Here is a 5,876-nt window from a genome sequence, read left to right as displayed (position 1 = left end):
ACAAAAATAATAAAGGAGGATGGCTGGGGTTGCAAACTGTAAAACCACAGGGTTGATTAAACATATTAATTTCAAAGACTTGAAGTCACAGGTCTCCGGTTTGTAGCGGGTACAAGGGCTTCTTGTGCATCTTCTCCCACCCTAGATTCCTCGCTGACACATTCCCTTTTCTTTGGTGAAAGGGCAAATATCTTCTGTGTTCTCTTAAATACTCTGAGGAGTCCTCTTGCTGCTGAGGAGATGGCAGTTCTTGGCATAGGGAGTTTGGGGCAGAATCAATACTTATTTTGATAAAAGGTGGTGTGTATAGAGGAGCAGGGCACGTTATTGTAGGCAAAGCTCGAAAGTCTGGGTTGATTGGCAATCAACAAATTATCTGCAATATTCTAATGTCCCCCATCGACCACTCTAGGAAGTTCTTGGTCTAGGGGAGGTATGTGATGGGCTGGTTAGTACCAATGTGTTAAGTCTAAGCTTGGAAGAACACTTTCCAAAAATAAAAATTTAAACCAAGGGACATAGTCAGAGATCAGATACTTAGGTGGTCTATAAAAATAGAATATCTTTTTGATAAAGAGAGTTGTGATGGACGATACAGATGGGTAGGAATGAGGTGTTGGTACCAGCAAAACATTCCATTTTGGTGAGAACATTTCACAGGAGAGTTTCTTGGGCATCGAGAAGCCTAAAATATATCTTTTTTTTTTTTTTTTAAATAGTATCCTAGGATGTTTGAGATTAGGAACAATGCAAGTCTTTAGGTCTCCCAGGACCAGCTCTAATCCAAGAGTAACTATTCCAAATACTTATGTGTTTTTGAAACATGTCCATACAAACTACCAGAAAAACCCAAGATCATGTGTAGAGCTTTTAATGGGATTTGTCATCCCCACATGTTGGTGCAGTGTCACAGCTTCTAGGTGGGAATATCCCTTATTGGCAGTCTCACCTGCACCCCAGCACTGGAGTTAACCACTGCCAGTGGCTGTGCATTTCCGTCAGGCATTGCTATGCATTTGCTTTAGCACTTGTTTAGTTTGAATTGTTTTGCTTTTTAGAACTGAGGTGGGCTAGATGATTACAGAGTTTTCTAGAAAACAGATTTCTCTAGATGAGGCAATCTCAGCCATCTCTCAGTTTACGAGCTTTTGTAATAGGGTTTCTGCCAACCAGTTTTGCTTAGAGCAAAGATAGTGGAGAATTTGAATCAAAGAACTTGAACTATCTGGTACATATCATTTCCAGCGTCAATGCCCTCTAGTCAGAGACCACCAGGATCACACCTATAGTTAAACAAGATGGGTATATCACTTATCGAAGTATGGGGACTGCCACCATGGGGAACACCATGCGTGTGTCTCAGTACAAGGGTGTTAGAAGGGACGTATAGCATTTGGGAGGCAATTCTGGAGAGAGTCCAAGGAGACGTAGGCTTGCTCTGGATTGTGTGCTGTCTGGGCATAGGAACAGTTTTGTGATTGGATATCTTAACAATTTTTATCTAGAAGAAAGGAAAACTAAAGCAAGGCTAAATCGGTAATTGGTAAAGGAGCAACAGCCATCGTTATTAGCTAGGAGAGGGGGAGGTTTAGTTTTTGTGGTTTGCGCGACTTGACTTTGCTTTCGTCTGTGCCTAGAAAAAATTATTAAGTGGTCTTTAGTCTCACTTCATCATGCTCACAGTGACCTTGTATGAAGTTGACTTTCTGTGCCATTGTTTGTGTCCAATGAGAGAACACATTGCCTAGCTATGAACAGCAGGTCAGCTGCTAACAACACGGACACCTCGCTGTGTTAGGCCAGGTCCCCACATCAGAAGCTGTTTTTCTTTTTCTCACCAGGCTTGTCACACTGTTGTAGGTTGTGAAGGCCCTGTTTGAGTCAGGGAACACAATTCATTCATATGTTTCTAATGAAGAGAGTTTAATGAAGAAATTCCTTCTAGAGAGGTGGGCCGGGTTAAGGAACAGTCTAGTAGAGGTGAGGCACCCAGAGACAAGCAACGATGACAAGCCATCACCACCACTGCCACCACCACTTCTCCCTAGAGCTGACAGATAGGGGGAGGAATTACTTTTATTGGTACCCTAGAGGAGAGAGGCTGCCCTCCAGAAACTAGAGTTTTGGAAACATGCAGCAAATGTCAGAAATGCTTTGTGGAAGCAGGAGGCATGGGGAAATTGATATTCAATTCTTTTCTTTCTGCTAGTGCTTTTCACTGCACAAGTAAAAGCCAGTCTGCAAGGTGGCTTAGATTATTCAGTGAGAGTTTCCTAGGGCTTGTGCCAGGGCAGAAAAAAGCAGAGAATTAATATGGGGGTGGAGAATGGAAAATAACCAATGGAACTTCAATACTGAGAGGTAGCTAGTTGAATTGGAGTAGGCAAGGACATAATCCACTTCTATCAACCATGGATGGAGATACCGTGGAAGGACAATAGCATGTATTCTGGCATATAGAATATTCTATATGATCATTGGCATATAGAATTCACAGGCAACAAACAAATTGTAAGGAAACTTACTGTTTTTGAGAGAAATGTGTTGCTAAAAGAAAATATAAGCCTGGACTTAAAAACTATTGACCATAAAACCTTGAGCCTCCAACTTCCCAGAAGGGAGAGCTGGAGACCATAAAAAACAATAGACTAGGGACTTCCTCCAAGAAACCAGGTCCAAGGTTTATGAAGAACTTCCTCCACTGCAGAACAAGAGTTCTTCACAAGACCAATCCATCAGTATCCCATTCATGCCATGGACCACCGACTCCTGAGTTAGTCATTCCTCCTTATCCCAAAGGGGAGCTTTTACTTGGATGCCATATTCAGATCTGTCCCTGTATACTGAGCTAGGTGGTAGGGTGGCAGGAACTTGTTTCTATATTTCCAAACACAAGGAATATTTTCAATCCATTCTGGATTAAAAGGACCACGTATCACCAAGAGATCCTGGCCTTAGAGATAATAAGATGGGATTTTGGATTGTCGCCTTTTGGGAGGAAGGCAAGTGGAACTTTGGGGAACAGATAGGTAAAGAAGATTTTAGAAAGTTTTGCTCTATATTGTCTCATTCAGTTTTCCTCTTTCTCCTCTTCATGTCTTCAGCAAACACTTAGAATATTTTTCAAAGCTTTCAGAGATGGATTTGTTATTTATTTTTATTTTTCCCCCAAATAAAGATAGATTTTAAAGCAAGAGCAAACGGAGATAAACTGGATTATATACATCACGTTTATTTGACTAAATAAGTACTACATAAGAAAGATACCATTAGTAAAGCAGTCTTTTTAAATGAGCATTATGCCTTAATGTCTTACAATTAAGATTTGACTCTGAGTCTTGATAGTAATTTATTTATTTACCCCATATTCTGCTTCCACGAAAGAATTTAGTTTTCTATATACATAGTTTATAATTATTTATATTTAACTTCAGGATATTTATGTCATAAGCTGCAAAGCCAAAGAAAGCTACAGCATCCTTGTAGAAAATGGGTGCTTGTCTTCTTGCACTATGAGGACGGGGTGACCCAAGTTGCACTGGCTTAATCACGCCTGCACCTGGCAATCAATCACTCTCTGGAGACTGAATCCCATTAGGCATCGGCGCGCGTACGCGCGTGCACACACACATACACACACACACAAACAACTCTAGCCAAGTAGAAACAGGTGCAGAAAATGCAATTCTGGTCTCTGACAGTGATTAAACATAGATTATGTCCAATCTTTGCCTGGTGTCTGTGGATGTAAAACATGCACAGAAAAGTTGCCAAATGCGTGGCTCACCCTTCCTTCAGAACAAAACCACCATGCTTTTTCCATTATACAATTTATCTGTTAAAAGTGCATGGGACACAAAACTAGAGCTAAAATGTTCCCTCAAGGAGGTATCATACCATATGAAAAGCATACTCCAGTAGACAGTGACAAAGAACTGGGGGCTGAATATCCCCGCTCATGTGCAAGAGTTTTCTAAGATAGAAATACTCTCCCCAATTTTTTTTTTTTTTGCTTTAAAATATTTTACTGGAATCCTTTTGATAAAACCAAGTACTTGTTTAAGACAACATAAAGAAGTGAAAGCTAATTGATATTTAAGCACCCCTAAATTTCTAAGCAGTTTTTTTCCCCAATAAGTTGACAGCTGCTCACACGGGTTAATGCAGGAAAAATATAAATTCCGGTGATCTTTCTGCAAATTTAACCCTCTCATCCTTCACTTAATCCCTCAACCATCTACCTCATTATGTCTCTTCCCCAAAAGAGTTCATTTAAACTCTGCTCCGATCTAAACACATCCTTCCTGAAATCACAAAAATCACAGAATGTTGGCATAAGAGAGCTCCATAAGCAATTTTATTCCATCCCCTTGAATGGGGGAAAACTAAGCCCAAGAATGGTGAAGCGATTTATCCAGGTTCAAACAGGTAGTATCAGACTCAGGATTAGAACCCTAGGCTCCTGTTTCCTGGTTCAGAGCTTTTCTTTTATTTATAGATACTTTCCCATGTACATTCAGGTTCCTGAATGTTGGTAGATGCTTTATCAATAGAATCCAATTGGTATTAAACTACAATTTTAAATTTATAATACTACAGAAAAGACACATAAGAGACAACCTCAATGCTCTATTTGAAGAGAAACAAATAATACTCCTTTGATTCTTTTACAAATTGCATCCTTTATACTCATAGATCTTCCTCAAACAAAGGTTTGTTGCCTGATGGTCTGGAGTGAGATGTATTGACTTGTCAAAAAAAGGAATTTATCTTGGAGAGGGGGAAGTTAGCAATTGTAGAGCTACACATAAATGACAGTTGTATGAAGACTGTTAAAGTTGAAAACTATTAAATTAATTAGTTAACTTATTCTTCAGTGATTTCATATGTATTTATTTAGTGCCTGTGATGTTTGCAAGATATTGTGCTAAAATTCACGGGGAACACTAGGGTAAGTAAGGCCTCATTTGCCTTCAGTGAGTTAGTTTCTGGTATCCTAAGAAGAACTAAGTAATGGATATTAAATAGGGTATTTTGATTGGGTAGGAGGGGAGAAACCTCAGATGTTTCTGGAAGAAAAGGTTAGCTATGTATCCATTTAAAAAAATATAAGGCACATATATTTAAAGGAAGCAGTCTGATAAATTTTAACATATGTAGACATCCATGAAAACATCACCACAGTCAAGATGATGAGCATATCCACAGGCCTGCAAAATTTGCTACTATTGTTATTTTTCTCTCCTTCTCACTCTTTCTTGACTCTACTCCCTAATCCCCAGGAAAACACTGACTGCTCTCTGTCACTATAGATTAGGGTGTATTCCCTATGTAAATGGAATCATCAAACTCTTTTTTGTTTGGCTTTTGTCATTCAGCATAAGTATATAATACTACATTGTTGTATGTATCAACTTTTCACTCCTTTTTATCACTAAGTAATATTTCACTGAAAACACACACACACACACACACACACACACACACACACACACACACACACACACACACACCAGAATTTGTTTATCCATTTATCTATTGTTAGAAATGTAGGTTGTTTCCAGTTTTTCAGTTTTTTTCTATTAATAAAACTGTGAATGTTCACATGCAGGTCTTTATTTATGTGGACATAAATTTTCACTTATCTTAATTAAATAACAAAGAGTAGAATGACTGGGTCATATGGTAAGTAAATTTTTAAGTTTTTAAGAAACTACCAAACTGTTTTCCAGAATGGCTCTACCATTTCACATTCTCACCAGCAATGTGAGAGAGTTCCTGTTGGTTCACATCCTTGCCAACACTTGCTATGCTCAGTCTTTTAAATTTCAGTCATTCCAAAAGTTTCCTGTAGATCCATTTATACTCACTGATTT

Source organism: Pteropus vampyrus, unplaced genomic scaffold, assembly GCF_000151845.1.
Source record: "Pteropus vampyrus isolate Shadow unplaced genomic scaffold, Pvam_2.0 Scaffold14, whole genome shotgun sequence".
In the NCBI taxonomy this organism is placed as follows: domain Eukaryota; kingdom Metazoa; phylum Chordata; class Mammalia; order Chiroptera; family Pteropodidae; genus Pteropus; species Pteropus vampyrus.
The sequence above is the reverse complement of the archived record's forward strand: the minus strand, read 5'-3'. Positions refer to the sequence as shown.